The following is a 20681-nucleotide window of genomic DNA, read 5'->3' on the forward strand; positions in this document are numbered from 1 at the left end:
GAATCCCACCAGAACGCGATTTTTTTCACAAATTTCATCTCTCAATTTGTCTATTAGCAACATTTCATGCCTTCTAATTACAAGTTTTTCCAGTATGTTTCAGACATACCAGCAAATCTGGTAAAGTGCCAGTAAAATGAGCAATATGTGTCATTGTTCTCGTCGGATTTGTTGAAGTTCCACCTGAGATTTCTCAAGGAGTTTCTCCCTGGACTTTGGTGTTGGTCTTGGGATGTCTCTCATTTTTTCCCAGAATTTATCTTGGACTTTCCCCTAAGATTTCGGAAGTGCTATTTGGGATTCCTCATGAAGTTTTCTTCGTGATTTCTTTCAGGTCGTTTCCCAGGCTTTTCCTCGTAGTTCCTCCTAGAGTTCTCGCAGGATTTTTTTTCAAGAGTTTCTCGAAATGTTTCCTGAATAACTTATAAACTCCCGGAGAAATATCGGATAGAATCGACATGAAATCTAGCGAGAAACTCCACAAGGATATACTGGATAAATCATGACAGGGACTTTGATTCTGAAGTTCTGATGGTAGAAATCTTAAAAACAACTATCAGAATTCCTGTAAGAACACCGAAAAATCTTGAAAGAAACTTTTTATGGGAGCTAATACGTGAAAAACCACTGAAAGATAATAGCTTTGGAGAACTGAAAAAATCCAAAAAACAAGAGCCCCGGCAAACCTCCAAACGAAAAACCTTTGGCAAATGCAAGAAAGAGCTCATTGCACGATATACGCATGCAAAATGGTCATTGGCAGAGGAAGCTCTCAGTTAATAACTGTGGAAGTGCTCATAGAACACTAAGCTGAGAAGCAGGCTTTGTCCCAATGAGGACGTTACGCTAAGAAGAGAGAGAGATGGTATGTGGAATTACTCCTGAATGTTTAGGATGTCATTACCTTAAAAAAATCATAGTGGAAATGTCAAAGCAATTTCTTGAAATTGACACAAAAGAACTCTGGGAAAATCTAGAAATATTCCTAAACCTATTTTAGGATCCCAAAATATCCAAACGTTCCTAAACCTTCTAAACTTCCCTAAACTTTCGAAAATATAGGAGCGAAACAGTTCTTGGAATAATTTAGCCATTTGGTGGAAATTCTTGGATAATAAATCTTACCCTTATTTTTTATCTAGTTCTTGAGAATATTCCTGTATAGCTTTTGGGAAGTATTGAAATTATATAAAATTTAAGCTAATTTCTGAACTTTTAAAATACTCTTCTGGAAAAACTCAGGTTATTTTTATGTGACTTATGAATAGACACCCTGATAAAGTAAAAAAAATGATGACCAGAGATGCCATTACATAAGCGCTCGTTAAATTGTGGAACAGACAACGCGTAGAAACGATGAAGGGTTTTATACTGGTATATTTTGAAAATATGACCAGACAGTGTATCCAGACATCTATTCGCCAGCATTACGTAGATGGTCCGTAAGATTCACGAAATAGCTTATTAATATAAATAATGGAGATTTTTAATTGAGTCGGCCTTGAAGCTAGCTTTGGTCTACGTGTCAAACACAAGTAGGAAAATGGTGGCTCCAGAGAGGAACTCCACGAGCGGGAAAATTGATAAATATCATCGAGCAGCCACACACAGTTAATCCTTTGGCGAACTGGCCTTGAGGTTTGAGGAATATCAGCAATGATCGGAAGGCAAAATTACATATTTGAAGTTAATAGCTGTGCAGCATAAAAAACTCTCTTGTCGCCGGTTAGTGTCAATAAATTCAAAAAAAAATCCATTTCCCTGGGTAAATTAGCTATTCTGAAACATTCAGTTTTTGTTTAACGTAAAATTTGTTAAAATGTCTCAAAACACTGTACTTTAACGAAATCTATTAGAACACACTTCACAAACTTTACCAACAAATTAAAAGCAATTCTGATGAAGTCATTCCAACTTTTAATGACTCCTTAATGAGTTCTGTAAGACTCTTTATTTAAAAAATCGTTTAGGTGTTTTACATGAAACAACACCTGAAACTGTTTCAAAACCAGTTAAAAACCGTTTTGTAAGAATAAAACCCAAATATCCCGGGAATGGTTTTACCCAATACCTGTGAGTTTATTGCTTCGGTACGTACCCTATGTTTCCAGGCATAAATAAAAGCCTAACAAAATGACATGAAAAAAATACGGACAGCGCCGTTCTACAGTAGTGTGTCACTTAACTGTTGTGACCAGTAGTGTCCTTTTTGGGAGGACACGAGGAGCAATACAGTCCCTTAGCAGCCGCACCACCTCCACGATCCGACTAAAAAAAATGAAAAATAATTCCTAGCTTTGTGAGGTAAAAATTACGTGATTGTGTGGCACAGTACGTGGCTCCCTCGAGGGAAGTTTTCCCCATGCTTCTCCTTTAGGTTGGTTCTCAGTTAGAATTCGAAAACCCACTTTATGAATGGGCTAATTATGGATACCGGGCGGGGAGGGGCAGATCATCCGCATCGCGTATTCCGTGTCGTTAAACTGAGTCCTCTATGTATGCGGGCTAGTGCGGGGGTAACGTTGTTGCAGGGGAACTGGAATTGCGTGACCGTAAAGTGCCCCGGTCTTTTATTGTATCGCGGAGGAGATTGCTTGAAAATAGTTTTGCCATCTGTTGGGGAGGAAGGGTAATAACCAATTCGTGGGTTCGTGGGGCTATGAATTGAATGAGATTCCGATCAGCGGAATGAGCGTCAGGCAATGTGATAATTATTTTCTTTTCTTCTTTTTCACTTTTCAGATTCTGACAATGGATATGGCTGACGTGATGTAACGGTAAGTTGATCAATCACGTGGAACTAATAGTCTTTCAGATACAATTAAAATCTCGTTTGTTATATTCACGGTGTGTGGTTGAAATTCAGCCACTGAGAAATGTTCTTCTGTAAGAAGATTCGCTTCAATGAACTGGCAGCCAATACTGGCACATACCATAATACGGACAGTGTCTTAAATAAAGGAATGACAATTTAATCAATTGTAGATAATTAAAAGAACTATGGCTATTTTCAAAATCTTTATGCAAACTGTTTATACCGCTTAAGCATAAAGCAGCAAATATTCACGTTCATGCTGCAAACCGACTTGCATTGTTCTCATAAGTAACAATTATTTTTGCATGCCTAATCAGAATATCTTCTTCCAGTCTATCAAGCAGAATAACAGTTAAAACCCTGTGATCCATAATGGAAATGGGTTAAGGAAAAGAATCTCTATGCAAAACATCATATAGGAACACTAGAACCTTATGATAATGAGCATTTTCCAACCCAAGAAATCGGAAAGACCGCATAAAAATGACGACATCGCCATTGTTCCGGAAGCAATAGGTAAACTGAGTAGTGGTGGTGATGAGCCAACCCTAACGAGAACCACAGAGCTATTCAAAAGGATAATGGTAATTGATATTGCTCATTGCACGCCGTGTTTGGATCTTGGCACTGACTGGTAGGGGATGAAACCATTGGGATTAGCTTGCCTTTGCTAGAGAAGAAAATAGGGGACCATTAGGAAAATAGCTCAATCATAACCGTTTTTGCGTTGCTTTGCCTGATTGCTACTATGTTCTTGCTGTGATAGCATGGTTTCTTTTATTAACGCATTGTACCAGGTACATACATGCATGAGTAGAGTTGTGTATATTATAGACATGAAATAAAAGCAAACGAAGATCTCATACTTACTACTAACTTTCAGCCCTGAGCACCTCTGGTAGTTCAAAGGGCCGAATTGAAAGATCTCCATCCTGGGTGATTGCCCGCCATCGCCATCGGTCAAGTAAAATTTCTGTCGACCCAAGTAACACCGAAACCATAATCAGAAGTCTTAAACTAATCATTTTGTCCTATAACAGTTGTTTCAAAGTTTTTCAAAACAAATGTTGTCTTGTATAAGTGATATTCATGATTCCAAAAACTAGTCTTTAATGATCTCTTATTAAAAAGTCGTATTTGAGTAAATATTTTGTCTTTTCAAACTAACCTGACATGTTGTTATCAATTTTGTTGGATATGTTCTAATAACGTTTATTTTGCCGCAATATGACAAGTCTGATTAAGTTTTATATTTGTCTTAATATGTTCATCAAACATATTCTCGGTAGGGACTTTCGATTCTTCACATTTGTGCTCATGAAAATTCGAGCTGTGGCTTCGTTTCGTTAATAAATGCAAATACATTACAACACTCCAATTTGTTGGGTTTTACATTACAACATATTTCTTGTATTGCACGCGAACTTTCAATAGCGAACTTTCAATAGATTCTTCTCAATACTACTGCCGTACAACTTACCCGATTATTGTAATAAATATATAAACTATCACTATATTTTGCAGCTCACATTTATATTTTACGACATAAAATGGCTTGAGTCTTCCTGTAAGAGTTTCTTTCAAGACCACTTCAGACCACTTACGTCAACCCGTAGCACTATCAGGAGGATTTGTTTAGCTATTTATAATAATGGTATAAGTTTGCTTGAATAAGATGAATGGAGTCAATAGTGACATAGATTGCAAAGGAAACTTCCTTGAATTTCTTCATGCCTACCACACGATAAACAAATAAAAGCCCATCTACAGCTCAACAGACTCAACATGTTTGATAAGTCGTATTAGAGAAATATTTTCAGTCTTACTTCCAATACTTGTTTTGGTTAAGTTCTGTCGAAACATAATATGTTTCATTTGTCCTTATGAAGTCATATTGAGGGTTTCTGCAGTATGTATGCAAACATGTGTAACATGATGACATGATCAGTATGTTTCATAAGTCATATATAAGTAACATTTTCAGTCTGTCTTTCAATACTTGTTTTCGATGATGTTTTTGTTAAACATAACATGTTTTGTTTGTTTACATTAAGTCATATTGATGTTTTTTCAATAAGTAAACAAACATATGTAACATAAACCAAAGTCATTATTTTTAACTACACACCTAAAAAATATCATGTAACTTTAAGTGTCCTGAACCTGACATATACGAGCATCTTCGAAAACACAAATTTAGAGGTCAAAACATGTAAATTTACGTCTTTCAAAACACCCCAAAATAATTCTTAGCGTCTAGCAATCGCTAGAACCGATTCGACAGATAAAACATAGAAAAGTAAAATACCGTCAAGCATAGATTCGAACACCGGATCTGTTGATCGTGAGCCACATCTCTTACCTCTCGGCTATTTCACCGAGTGAGAAGATGGTTGGTGAAAGTGATACTCATTCTACGTTTCTGGTGCAACGGATTTGTTGACATCTAACGCAACGAAGCAGCACTTACATGACGCGTGTAAAATTGAGTCCAATTTGTGATTTCGTCCTGAAAACGTTTACGTTTTTTGGTGATTCCGTTTCGTGCAATTTTCAGAATTTCTAAGTGTGTAGGCTTTAACTTTATAACGGTTTTATTTTTATAACTTTTAGCTGGCGGTCTTTATCATCGATTCGAATGTGTAAGCATGAGGTAGAAATTTGTGAAGGCCGCATCTATGTTGGACTCTCCTTGCCGACTCATCCTCTGCAACCTCTGGAGTAGCATTGGGCAAAGCTGGCTGAGATATCGATTTTTGTGAATCGATTCGAATCGGATCAGCAGAATCGATTCACCGATTTAATCGAATGCTTTGAATCGATCTCCCAGAATACTGTGATAGATTGTCTCAGAATCCTGAGAGAAGTTTTCCCTTGGGATTCTCTCAAAATGTTCCAGAATCTTAGGATTATCCCAGAATCCTGAGACGAAATCCAAGCGCGGTTCTTCTACATTCTTGTAGTTCTTGTAGTCAAAATACACATTAATAAAAATAAAAAAAAATAAAAAAAGATTCTAAAAAAAAAGATTTTCGAAATTTTAAGATGAATTCCCCAAGAAACTTAAAATAATCCTGAAAAGTGTAGCTTAGAATCCTAAGAAGGATTACACCAGAATCATGAAAAAGGTTCCCTCAAAATACTGGGCGGGATTGCCAAAGAAACCTGAGATATACTCTCACACAATTCTGGGAAATAGGATTCTCCCAGAATCCTGAGAAGAATTCCTCCAGAATCCTTTCAGGTATTATCCCAGAATTTCTTCAACTTCCTTTGGTGGATTCCTTTAAAATGCTGACAATAACTCTGTCAGATTCCCGAAAGTTATTCCCCAAAATTTTACGAGTGATTCCCCCAGAATCCTGAGAGGCATCATAAGATGGATTCTTCCAGATTCTTGAGAGAAATATATCTAAAAACCTAAGAAGGATTTTTCGGAAAATCTGATAAGGATTCTCACTGGAATGGATTACGAGAACTTCTAGAATGGACTTCCCCAGCATCCTGAGAAGAATTCTCTGGTATTCTGAGAGGTATTTCCAAATAAAACAGAAAAATTACCTCAGATTTCTGAAAGACACTCCCCCAGAATCTTTGAAAGGATTTCCCTTAACTTCTGATAGGGATTGTCCTAGAACTCTGAGAGTGATTCCTCTAGAATACTATAAATTATTGCACCAGAATCTCAAGAGAATCTTCCCATAATCTTGCCAAGGATTTTCCCTGATTACTAAGAAGGATTTTTCAGAATACAGCAGAGGTTCCCAAACTTTTTGCTACCGTGGCGCCTTTTAACATTTTCAAAATTGTCGCGGTGCACCATCAACTTTTTACAAAGAATTTTAATAATTCTAACACCTACAGTTCAAAATTTCAAATTTAAATCGTAAAAAAAAAAAGTTCAATGTCATGCTTTCTTGTAATTAAAAAAAAAGGATAATTGCTTAAAGATTCGCAGAACTTAAAACAAATTTCTGGAGGATTGCAATAAACTTTTAAATTTGTTAAATAAACTACGTAGATTACCAAATTTTAGTGAAATCAGAAATACAAATGGATTGTTTAGAAGCTGTTTGGACGGCTGACGGTGACGGTGAGGGGTCATGTTTTGTATTCGGAACTGAAAAATCCCAACTCAAAAAAGGCGGTTATCAGAATCACGCATGAAATTGACACATAAATTGTCGCAGATTTTTCTTGTACGTACATCTCATTTATAGTGATAAACAAACAAGTTATGATCGTGATGTAAGTAAAAATGTCGTCCCAAAACGTTTGAGACAGCACGAAGACCTGGAGATTGACAGTAATTATAGATGACAGTTTCTTGAAATATTTACGTTAAATTACAAGCTATTGATAAAATCGAAAACTTAGCAGAATCATACAAAGTCCAAATAACAATTTGAGAGTGTTAACGAAAATTTTCAAAATTCCGGAAATTTGGAAATTTTGTAAAAATCTAAATGTTTGATGAGAATATTCGAAATTCCGGAAAACATTCGTAGACTTTGGAATATTTACTTTTTAATTGAAAATTCAGAAGAGGAACAACCCCTTTAAATGACTTTCTTTTGAAGTCTTCCTCAATAAGGTAAGACATTGCATTGGTATAGAATACAAAAAAGGGTTTGAGGAGATACCAGTTATAGTAACAATACAAAAACAACTAAAAATATATTCTGCCTTCAATAATAAGAGTTTGTTCTTTGTGTTTTGGCTCAAGAGCCTGCGGCGCACCTGAGAGTTGTTCACGGCGCACCAGGGCGCCGCGGCGCACAGTTTGGGAAGCACTGGAATACAGGATTTCTGGGAGCAACTGTTCCAGAATACAGACAACAGAATGCTGGGAAGGATTTCTTGCGAACCCTAAGGGGAATCACAAAATCTATGCGAGGGATTCTCCAAAATCCAAATTTATCTGGAGAATTCTGTCCAGAATCTCGTGAGAGATTCTTCAATAATTAATAATTCTGATAGAGAGTTTCCTATAATCTCGAAAAATATTGCTCCAAGAATTTCTCCAGATTCATGAGACAAATTCCTAAGAATCTTGAGAGAAATTACCCCAGAATCCTGACGAGGATTACCCCAGAAAACCGAATTTTCAGAGAATCTTGGGGAGTGTACCCGTAGAATACTTAGTAATATTCACTCTGAATTTTAAAAGGATCCTGCGCGGCATCCTGAGAAGGATGCCATTAAAATCCTGTATGGGATTTCCCAAGAATTCTGAGAGGAGTTTCGCCATAATTGCGAGAATGCCGAGTATGATATATGATAAATAAATATGATTCTCCAAAAAGTCTGAGAGGAGTTTTTGAGAATGCTAAGAAAGTTTTGCTCAGAATTCCGAGTGGGATCCTAAGTGAGGGTCTTCCAGAATCCTTAGAGGAATCAACCCAGATCATCTAGAACTTTCTTAGAATCCTCCCATTGGTAGGAAACTCATGGTAGGGAATACCCCAAAATCGTGAAATGAATTCCCTTAGAATTTCCCTTGAGTTCTAATAGAGTTCTAATAGGTATTCCCATATAATACTGCTGAGAAAATTTTTAAAAAGGACTCTTCCATAATTCTGAGGATTCTTCTAAAATTCTGTGAGAGATTCCTTCAAAATGCAGAAAATTATCATCTTGACAGACCTTATTCCAGAAAAGATAGAAAGACTCTTCCAATAGGAATTCTCCCCAAATTCTATTAAGGATTCCCCTAGAATCCTGGGAGAGATAACTCCACTTTTTGAAATGGAGTCTCTCAGAATCTTTAAAGGAATTTTCAGAGGGATTCTTCCAGAATCCTGAAGAATGTTCTCAGACTTCCTAGATGGATTCTCCCTGAATCATGTGATAGATTGTCTCAGAATCCTTTGATGGATTGCCTCAGAATCTGGAGAGAAGCTTTTTCTCGGGATTCTCCCAGAATACTTGGACGGATATCCCCAGATCTCCCTAGCGGATTCATCCAGAATCCTGGGAGGAATTCTCCTAGAATCATGAGAGAAATTCTCCTACAGTATTGAAAGACATCCCTGCCTTATAAGTGAGTGAACTTTTTTTGCACAGACATACATACACACACATACATACACACAGACATCATCTCAATTCGTCGAACTGAGTTGATTGGTATATGTAACTTGGCCCTCCGAGCCTTCTATCGAAAATTTGTTTTTTGAGTGAGCATATAGCCTATCAGTTCACTTTGGTGAACGAGAAAGTCAAACAACTTTAAATACTTTGTAAGAACAACACGTGCTGTGTCCTTTTTCATATCGCGTTCCGCGCGGGTGTAGTTGAAGTTTTTACATGAGCACAAATTCAAGAAAGTGAAGTGAATTCCAGAGATGAAGAAATCCTAAAGAATTGCCGAAGAAATCATTAGAAAAGATTATCTGAAAAAATCTCGGAGAGATATCTGAAGGAGCCTCCGAAATAAAACAGCAGAAATCCCTGAAGGATTCTTCAAATGAATCTCCGGAGGAATACCTAAAAAAGTGCCGAAATGAAATCCGGGAGTAATCTCTGAAGGAATTCAGGGGCAATCCTTGCAAGTATAACTTAAATAATCTCACAAGGAATTCCCTAAAGGAATCCCGGGAGAATTCAATTGATGGGAGGAATTCCTGAAGAAATCTTGAAAGAAATCCATGCAAGAAGTATGAGAGGAATCGCTAAAGAAATTTCTAAAAGTCTCCTGTAGAAAAAAACTTTAAGTTATCCCTGAAAGAATCTCAAAAGAAATCCATTTGAATATCTATATATATAAAAATGAGTTTGACTTCCCTTTGAGGCAACAAAAGTCACGAACGGCTGAACCGATCAGGATGACTCTTGCATGGTTAGATTCGTATTCATGGTGGCAGTGTTTATATGTAACAAAAAGTTAGGAAAATTAACTAAAAATGTAAGAAAATAGACAAAATGCTGATTTTTTATAACCTGGGAAGAAAATCAACACGATCGAAATTAAACCAATCTAGGGTGCCATGATGCAATGACCTTAACAAATGTCAAAGCAGCACAACTTGGCAAGACAAAGTTTGCCGGGACAGCTAGTCCTGGATAAATTCCGATTCCTGGATGAATCCCGGGAGAGATCTCTGAAATGATTCTGGAGAAATCCCTAAAGCATTCATTGAGAGTATTCCAAAAGGAACTTATGGAGGAATCCAGGGAAAAACTCGGAATAATCCTTGATGTTATCTCGGGGTCGGCAATAATCTGTGAAAGTACCCAATGGAGAAATCCCGGAAAAAGTGCATGAAAGAATTCCGGAAGTTATCAATGAAGGAATACCGAGAGAATACTACTTCGTAACGTGTTCCCAGAATGAATTTTCGAAGGGATTCTTGACATATCCTTGAGGGAATCCCAGGAGAAATGTATGGATAAAACTTTGAAATATTAATGAAGGAATCTCTGAAAGAATTGCGGAAGAAATCCCGGGAAATTGCCATATCTGTAGAAATAAATGAGGGATTCTGGGGAGAAATTTCTGAAGGAATCCCTGAAAGAATCTATACAAGGGTCTTTGACAAGAATCCTGGGAGAATCTCCAAAGAGATTCCTTTGGAAGGATTATCATTTGGCAGAAATTTATAAAAGAATGTTAAAAGGAGAGGAGTTGAAGGAAGAAATCCTAAAAGGAATACAAAGAGGATTCAATAAAGGAATGTCGGAAGAAATCGCGGAAAGAATCCTTTGATTTCTGAATGATTCGTAGAAGGAATCCCAAAGGAAAGTTAGGGAAAACTAATGAAAGGAATCCTGGGAGGATTTCCTGGAATAATTCCCGGAAATTTCCATGAAGGAATCTCGGGGAAAATCCCTAGAAAAATCCCGGGAGCAATCAATGAAGCAACCCCGGAAGGAATAACTGGTGGAATCTTCGGAATGATCCGTGAAATCCCCGGAGGTAAGTCTGGAAGAAATCCCGTAAGGCACTTCAAATGGAATTCAAGAAAAAAGATGAAAACGTTTCAGAATCCTGGAAGAATCGCTGAAGGAATCCTGGAAGAATCCCTAAAGGAGTCCAGGGGGAATCGTTGACGGAATTCCGATAAAAAAAGCCGGAAAAATTCCTGTATTTAAACCCGGGCGATATTATCAAAGCAATTTCGGAAGATATTCCTGAACAACAGCGGGCCACAGTTGAGTGGTAAGTACAGGGGATACTTAAAATAACTGGGACAGGTAAAATTTTCACTTTTCAAAAAATGTTCAACTAGCTGTAACTTTTCGAAAAGGGCATCAAATATTCTCAATTTGTTACTATAAGAATAGAGAATGGCCCGATCTTTTCCAAATTTGAACCACTGATACACAACTTGAACTCACAGTCCAAATTTGAGAATACATATTTGATGCCTTTTTCGAAAAGTTACAGCGAGTTGAACATTTTTTGAAAAGCGAAAATTTTACCTGTCCCAGTTATTTTGAGTATCCCCTGCATCCTGTGAATCCTAAGGTCGTAGGTTCAATGCTGCATGCTAAATTTTTTTTTTTTTTTTTAAAATGACAAATCAGGCCAAACATGTCTAAAGGTCCTATCTGCAGAAGAGAGGTTCTCTTTGGTTTCCCTCTCTTTCGTTAATATCTCAGCTGTTTATTTGTATTATGATTGTCTCCTCGCATTGAACGATGGTCAAAACAATCATCTTTTGATTTGTACTGCAAAAATAGTTGAAAAGTGTACCATAACATTGCTACAATTGAAAAAGAAAGTGAACAAAGAGAGCCTCTCAAATGCAGATAGGACCTATTGAAATGTTTGGAATCTTGTCTGCTATTGTTTTGATCTTGTAATATCTTAACGAGCTATTATTGAGTAGTTCACCATATAAGATTTTGGTTTGGCACAATCAAACCAATATCAGTTTTTGCTCTTCAGTAATTCAATCAATAATAACTGAATATGCTGTGCATCAGATTTTTCCACCTACTCGGGTATGGTACATCGGATGGTCAAAAGTTATGATTCGACCGTAGGTGTTTATTCGAAAAGTCGGTCAATTCTTCGCAATCCAAATCAAATCATGTGTTCAAAGTACAATGGACAGAAAGCTTTTAAATTGAGATGGTTGTAGCTTTAAAATAACGACCAAAATATTTCAATGAACAGTTTTGCTCAGCGGATCATAACACGCCATCACAGTGCAGCGACGAAATCTTTCTCTTTGAAATACAGTGTTGAGTTTGCAGAAAATACACGCACACATTTGCTTGCATCCTTCCTAGACGAAGTTGGCTTATATTTATGTTGTTTACATTTTACCGACAAGAAAAAAAAAATTATTTAATAATTTCAACATTTTTTGCTGCGTTCTGCAATAGTGAAATCCAACTTTGAAGTGCCACGGAACTTTGCATTTGCGAATTGAAGGTTGGTTCAACAAGTATTTCTGACGGTGGCAATTGAACGGTGATGAAGAACAATTCGGCTAGTAGCTGCTTTGGTGCGGTTCACTCAGGCAAATAAACCTAAGATTATCATAAGGCCTAACTTATGAAATGGCCTTTAAACAATTCATAACGGCTAGAACGATTTTTATAAGGTCGGTCTATGACGCAGAATCAACTCACAGTTTGGCTTTTATACACATTTAGCAACACCATATTCTCAAGCGTCGATAGCTGCGTAGGTTGGGCACGAGCAAAGTGATCTCGACGTTCATGGATCGATTCCAGTCTGCATCATTTTGTGATTTTTCTGCTCTTTTCATAAGTTTATCTTATGTAATTAGGCCATAATAAGCATGTTCAATTTTCATAAGGTATTCTTATGACATCCATACTTTACAGTTATGGCTAAATTTCATAAGGTATTTTGATGAATTTCGGTAGTTTACTTCGCTGAGTGTTGCCTTCGTCGTACGCAAAACGAGAAAAAAAATCAACTCGCCAGTGATATTAAAACAAGTAGGTGGAGCGGACCTGGTGTGATGGTTAGAACACTTGACTATCACGTCTAGGACCTGGGATCAAATCCCACTCCCGACAAACTCACAAAATAGTGAGTTCTGCCTTCGGAAGGAAAGTAAAGCGTGGGTCCCGAGATGAACTAGCCTAGGGCTAAAAATCTCGTTAATACAGATAAAAAACAGGAAAGTTCGCGTAATTATTTGATTGCCAGTGCTATCGGGGCTGGTTGTTGATAGTTTACTTTGCTTTTTACCGTCTGATATGACGGAAATTAACGCATATGACGAAGTAGATTTCTACCGTAGCATGAGACTATGATATGTCTCAGCAAGTTTGCCGATTCTTTGTCGACCAGTGGCGTTGCCTCCGCTAAAGATATAAACACGTCCATTCATCTCTCCGTACTTCAACAGCAATTGTTTCCTTAGTAGAACGAGCACACTCGATTAATCCGGCAGTAAATCTGATGATATCTCAGCACACATGCATACACTACACTACTTCGTGAATCTTGCCACATCATACGTGACATTCTCAACATTTCACGGTAGAACTAGATCAAACACAAGCAAAAACTTTTCTACTCAACCGGCAGTATCTACATGTATGCAGGATCTGTACATTGTAGGTGCATACATACGTTGCCTTGCCGTCTGATATCACTTATGTCACTTCAGAAGCATAACCAAAAGAGCTCCCAGCTATTTGTCCCTCACCACCGACGACGACGACTCAGCAGCTGTAAAATCCGCTCATACCGAAGGTATGATGAGAAGGGAAAAAATCCGAGTTTCGCTTGGCCACGGCCGACCGCCGTCGCCAATTTCCCTGAGAAGCACGTTCCGACTTGGACAAACAACCATCGCGGTGTTTCCCCTACCACCGCCACAGTTCCCCGCCCCATATCAGACAGGCAGAAATGTTGCACCAACTCTGCTGAGAATGTTTTGTTTGACCGTCCGTCCGTCCATCGTTCGTCCCCATAGTCCGGAGGAAAGCTCACGTCTGGTAAAGGTGTGCAAACACCTTTCTTTTCTAACTTGAATCTTTTACTGATGGTAGAACCGCACCAGGATTTGTGATCCCATTCCGGTGGGTCTGGGCAAACACACCCGGAGAAATGGGTTGAAATTGCCTTGGGCGGCCGGCTGGCTGGCATGGTTGGTGGTGAAGTTGATTTTTCTTTCTTTCCCTGCTTCGATGGTTTGTTCGGATGGGACCATACAGTGCGAAGTGCAGAAGGTTGAGCTTTGGTTTGTTGTGTTGGTCATAACAATAACTGGAGGGTGGTTTTCTTGGAAAATTGTGGGAGGCTTGCAGCAAGTGATAACAGAATAACAGGTGGTGTAAGCAATGCCAACGGCTTTGTACGATTATGGGCGATAACGAAGAGGTAAACTGACCACTTGTTGGTTTGTAGTAACTGGTAAGTGCTGAGGACATTTTTCTTAATGGAGCTGTAATGGGGAGTGTGTTTTGGGTTGATTAAATTGTTACAAAATATACAATATTAAATAAACACTACAGTATGGACAACATTGGAAGAGCTGTACCGTTCTAAGGACACACGAAAGCTCTACGAGAAGCTGAACCGCTCGCGCAGAGGCTTTGTGCCTAGACAATCTCAGGCATTTTCTCACGAGCGAGCGTGAGGTGGTCGAGAGGTGGCGGCAGCATTACGATGAGCACCTCAATGGCGACGTTGCAAGTACCGAAGGTGGCGTGGTAACAGATCTACTAGGAGTATGTGCACAGGACGAAAGACTTCCGGCCCCTGACTTTCAAGAGATTGAGGAGGAGGTTGGTCGGTTGAAAAACAACAAAGCCGCTGGAGCAGATCAACTACCAAGCGAGCTTCTAAAATACGGTGGAGAAGCACTGGTGAGAGCACTACACTGGGTCACCTCAATGGCGACGTTACTAGCACCGAAGGTGGCGCAGGAATACGTGTAGGAATACGTGCGCAGGACAAAAGATTTCCAGCCCCTAATCTCCAAGAGATTGAAAAGGAGGTTAGCCGGTTGAAAAACATCAAAGCCGCTGGAGCAGATCAACTAACAAGCGAGTTACTAAAACACGGTGGAGATTACCAAGATTTGGGAGGAGGAAGTATTACCACCGGAGGAGTGCATGGAAGGTATCGTGTATCCCATCTACATAAAGGGTGACAAGTTGGATTGCGGGAACTATCGCGCGATCACACTACTGAGCGCTGCCTACAAGATACTCTCTCAAATTTTATGCCGCCGTCTATCTCCGATTGCAAGAGAGTTCGTGGGGCAATATCAGGCTGGATTCATGGGTGAACGCGCTACAACGGACAGCTACCGGAGGAGTGGAAGGAAGGGATAATCTGTCCCATCCTCAAGAAAGGCGACAAGTTAATGTGTGAGAACTTTCGAGCGATCACCGTTTTGAATGCCGCCTACAAAGTGCTATCCCAGATCATCTTCCGTCGTCTTTCACCTAAAGTAAATGAGTTCGTGGGAAGTTACCAAGCCGGTTTCATCGACGGCCGGTCGACAACGGACCAGATCTTCACCGTACGGCAAATCCTCCAGAAATGCCGTGAATACCAGGTCCCAACGCATCACCTGTTCATCGACTTCAAAGCGGCATACGACAGTATCGACCGCACAGAGCTATGGAAAATTATGGACGAGAACAGCTTTCCCGGGAAGCTGACTAGACTGACAAGAGCAACGATGGACGGTGTGCAGAACAGCGTAAGGATTTCGGGTGAACTATCCAGTTCATTTGAATATCGACAGGGACTACGACAAGGTGATGGACTTTCCTGCCTACTATTCAACATCGCCCTGGAAGGTGTTATGCGACGAGCCGGGCTCAACAGCCGGGGTACGATCTTCACGAAATCCAGCCAATTTGTCTGTTTTGCGGATGACATGGATATTATTGCCAGAACATTTGGAACGGTGGCAGAACAGTACACCCGCCTGAAACGTGAAGCAGCAAAGGTCGGACTGGTGGTGAATGCAGCTAAGACAAAGTACATGCTGGTAGGTGGGACTGAGCGAGACAGGACAAGCCTTGGCAGCAATGTTACGATAGACGGGGATACTTTCGAGGTGGTAGAAGAATTCGTCTACCTCGGTTCCTTGCTAACGGCTGACAATAACGTGAGCCGTGAAATACGAAGCCGCATCATCAGTGGAAGTCGTGCCTACTATGGGCTCCAGAAGAAACTGCGGTCAAAAAAGATTCACCCCCGCACCAAATGTACCATGTACAAGACGTTAATAAGACCGGTGGTCCTCTACGGACACGAGACATGGACGATGCTCGAGGAGGACCTGCAAGCACTCGGAGTTTTCGAGCGACGGGTGCTAAGGACGATCTTCGGCGGTGTGCAGGAGAACGGTGTGTGGCGGAGAAGGATGAACCACGAGCTCGCTGCACTTTACGGCGAACACAGTATCCAGAAAGTGGCCAAAGCTGGAAGGATACGGTGGGCAGGGCATGTTGTAAGAATGCCGGACAACAACCCTGCAAAGTTGGTGTTTGCTAACCATCCGGTTGGTACAAGAAGGCGTGGAGCGCAGAGAGCATGATGGGCGGACCAGGTGGAGCGTGATCTGGCGAGTGTTGGGCGTGACCGAGGATGGAGAGCTGCAGCTGCAAATCGAGTATTATGGCGGCAAATTGTTGATTCAGTATTATCATGAATTTGATGTGAACTAAATAAATGAAATGAAATGAAAATGATTTTTTTTCGCATTAATGAAGCTGATAGATCGTGACAATATGTATTCTCTGCAGCATCGTTTACGCCACCTAGTGAACCAATCATAAACTATATTGTCCACTATGAGCAAGGTATGGGTGTGGAGAACATCATCTCTGAAGAAAGTATTCTACAATTTTGCATAATTCTGAAGATATTTACATCAAAAGGACTGTCCTATTAATAGGACGCTGGGCGGATATGGGATGAGGTCGTAAGGAACATGTGCAGAAACGTCGTTTACCGATGTCTGTATCGGAAATTTACAAGATTTTTCATGAATGATGTCAAAATATTGGGTTCAATTTATTCACTTAGTTAAGTATGGCTTGATAAAACAGGCACCCCCAATACGCACAATGTGTGCGTTTTCATCATTAACCTTCCGTTAATCGCGCTGTTGTACTTTGTACAACACATGAGAATTATCGAATATTACTTTGAAACCATCTTTTCTATCGATGTCAAACCCAAATGTATTCTACCGGAAACTTACTTGGAATATTATAAGACCTTTTTTGAAAACAGTATAACTCCTTATAATGCGGAAAATTGAAAATCGCATTATGAAGAACGTACTATATATAAGAAAAGATAGACAGTTGAATGTGAATTAGTGTATTTCAAAATCTAAATGATCTAGAAATATGGTGTCTTCGGCAAAGTTACTTGGGATATCAAGGGCCTACGCGAGGTGACCTGAGTAATTCAGATTTCAACCGATAGGCGGCGCTAGTGAGCATGTAATTTTTATATCCCATATAACTCAGGATCCTGAGTGCATAGAAAGATGATGTCTTCGGCAAAGTTGTTTGGTTGGTTAAACACTAACTGATGGAGAGCCGTATGATTTGAAACTCCACATCTAGGTGGCGCTAGTGGGCATTGAAATTTTATAACTCATACATCTCAGGACCCTGATTACTTAGAAAGATGGTGTCTTCTGCAAAGTTGTTTAGTAGATCAAACACTAACTGATGAAGACAAGTATGATGTGGAATTCCACATCTAGGTTGCGCTAGTGAGTACTCAAATATTGTAACTCATATATCTCGAGATCCTGATTACTTAGAAAGATGATGTCTTCAGCAAAGTTGTTTAGTAGATCGAACACTAACTGATGGAGAGCCGTATGATTTGAAACTTCACAACTAGGTGGCGCTAGTGGGTATTGAAATTTATGAAACTCATATGTCTCAGGACCCTGATTACTTAGAGAGATGGTGTCTTCTGCAAAGTTGTGTAGTAGATCAAACACTAACTGATGAAGACAAATATGACGTGCAATTTCACATCCAGGTGGTAAAGTGAAGCTTCGTGGCCGTTCGGTTAGCGTTACCAAGCGTGTAACCGCACCATGCTATCCACTGGTGCATGTAATGTATGTCGTGTCCATGATCTAGTGTTAAGTTCTGTTCAGTCTGTACAGCCTCTGGCTGAAGACGGTGTCCCGTGCCTTTTTAATCGGGATCCTGAGCTACATGAGATTAAAAATTTATATGCTCACTAGCGCCTCCTAGTGGTGGCATTTGAAATCAAACTGTCACACATCTATAAGCCCTTGATATACCAAACATCTTTGCCGAAGACACTATCTTTCTAAGTAGTAAGAGTCCATAGATACATAATATATATTATTTACGTGCTCACTAGCGCCACCAAGTGGTGAAATTTCAAATGAAACTGCGAATCATCCGTAAGTACTTGACCTACCAAACAACTTTGTCGAAGACACCATCTTTCTAAGTTATCAGGTTCCCGAGATACATAGGATATAAAGTTTATTTGCTCACTAGCGCCGTCTAGTGGTGGAATTTACAATTGAACGGCCAATAATCTGTAAGCCGTTTACCTACCAAACAACTTTGCCGAAGACACCATCTTTCTAAGACATCAGGATCCTGAGATATAAGATATAACATGATATTGCTCACTAGCGCCGCCTAGTGGACGTATTACGAATCAACTTTGTCAGCTTCAAGTAGCCCATGAAATTTACAACAACTTTGCCAAAGACAGTCCTCCTCTAAACAATCAGGATCATTAGATATTTCAGAATGTATGAGTGTTGTACAAAGTACAACGCGCGACTGCTCGCGTTACAAAAATTGGCGCGAGTATTGAAAGGTTAATAAAAATGTTAATTTGAGTATAAACATCATTTTCACTGATCCAAAAAAGAGTGTAAACTTCTGTTACATATGATGCACATGGTTGGAGCGTGGGATATCACAGAAGTTTACATGACATATCATGTAAAAATAATAAAATATCATGTAAACTTCCATTATATGCCAGGTAATTCAGCATGACTCTGAGTATTTACATGATATATCATGTAAACCATTACAACACTAAGTTTACATGACTAAAATGAAGTTTACATGACGTGTAAATATCATTATTGTTATCTGTGTTGAGAAGTTTTAGAAAACATGATGTATTATGATACTTTTAACAAGACACAACTTAAAGTTCTTAATACGGAAGAAAATTATTACGATTATAATTCCCTGTAATTGTCTTTAACATAAATATGTTTTGAAGGAAAGTAACAACATAGCCTTCAATTAAAAGAAAAAGTATTGAGATGCATGTTAAAAATATACCAATTTACTAAAAAATCATAAAATAAATGAAATTGCTGTAACTTTTTCTCTTGTTAATAATTTGAAGTTCTGTCAAACGTTTTTCACAGCTCATTATATAAGTCATAAATGATCAAAATTTCATTCCATTCGGTTCATTGAATCCGGAGATATAACAGCTCAAAGTTGGCTATCGAGTAATTATACCTATTTCTAGAATCTTTATAACTTCGGGTAGAATAGCCCGATCATTTCCAAATTTTGTCCACTGATACACAACTAGTTGATGAACTTACATTGGAAATTTGAGAATATTTGATGCACTTTTCGAAAGGTTACAGCTAGTTGAATTTTTTTTTTTGGAAAAGTGAACATTTTGCCTGTCCCGATCATTTTGTCTATCCGCTGTACAACAGTGTACAGAATCGTGTAAGTCACTTATTCATGGCTACATAGATTCATGGATTCTGACAAGCTGAAATTCTGCAATGCAGTAGGAGCATGGATGGATCAATTATTCTGAGAGACCTGAATAAGAGCTTGGCTAAACAAGGCTTCGGTACTGAATTAATTGTTGAGTCAAATTAGTTTACATTTAGCACCTTAAAACCCCATTTGAAGAAAATGTTCCTCTATGTTAACTGACAGCCAGTTTTCTTTTCTTTATTCATTTGGCCTTGTAAACTGAAAGACTGAAATGGTTAAGTAATTGAAAAACTGCTTCCACCCATCTTTAACCGCAACCAACACCGACCATATGGAGACACCAATTCGCCTTCTCCACAGAAACATAATCGTTTGCAAAAAAAAAAAACTCACAGTAAAATCCCAAGCATCACTCGATTTATATGCAGCTCAAGTTTTTCGTTTTCCATAAAAAACGGCCAGCATGCCGTTGGTTGTTGGATACGTGCGACAGCCAGTAAAACACTAATGCCTTCTGTGTTTGATGAAAACTTTATCTCTCACTTTCTCGCCAGTCGTCGTCGTCCTCGTCCTCCTCCCGCGTAGAAACAGATTCTTTTTATGGCTTTACACATTCTGAACCGCTTTAACCAGCTCCGTCGACAAGAATGACGACGACCGAGGATGTCGTCCGTCGCGGATGAGAACGGGTTAAAAATTCCCCGTCGTCGTCGTCGTCGTCGTCGACAGCACGACAGATTTTCTTTTTAAAGTGTCCTCTTTTATCACGCCTTCGTCAGATCTGTTCGGGCGGCCTTCGAACCCATGTCGTCGTCCAACGCTGGAAACGAAGGAAAAAAATCCCCAACACTTTACCCAGATAATCTTTGCCTCAATCACGGAGTTTTTTCTTTCGGGGCTTGGCAGCCCATCCACCCACCTACCGGGACCCACTTCACTGAACCACCGGGAGGTGAAGGAGGAGGTCGATCGGAAGCTGCGCGTTCTAGCATTCTCAGCAAGAAGTCAACCAGCTGATCTGATCTTCGATAAAATCATCAAGCAGCAGCCATCGCCTGAAGCATCCTTCCCCACCAATGCCGTGGGAATCACAAGAACAGAAACCCTACTTGGGATTCCGTTCGTCTTCCCATCAGCTTTCAATAGTTTCTGGTCATGCCGTATCGTGAGGGTCGACTCTTCG

General features: G+C 39.4%; 1 protein-coding gene across 3 annotated transcripts in view; it reads left to right on the forward strand.

The window, feature by feature from the left end:
- The window catches only part of LOC115257546 (uncharacterized), a 380825-nt gene that overhangs the window by 187222 nt on the left and 172922 nt on the right, over nucleotides 1–20681 (forward strand). For all 3 annotated transcript variants that reach the window (XR_009999519.1, XM_062861131.1, XM_062861132.1), the window contains one exon: nucleotides 2743–2777. The gene's annotated coding sequence lies outside the window, so the exon portion shown is untranslated. The remainder of the gene's footprint in view (nucleotides 1–2742; nucleotides 2778–20681) is intronic.

Source organism: Aedes albopictus, chromosome 3 (genome assembly GCF_035046485.1).
Source record: "Aedes albopictus strain Foshan chromosome 3, AalbF5, whole genome shotgun sequence".
Lineage (NCBI taxonomy): Eukaryota > Metazoa > Arthropoda > Insecta > Diptera > Culicidae > Aedes > Aedes albopictus.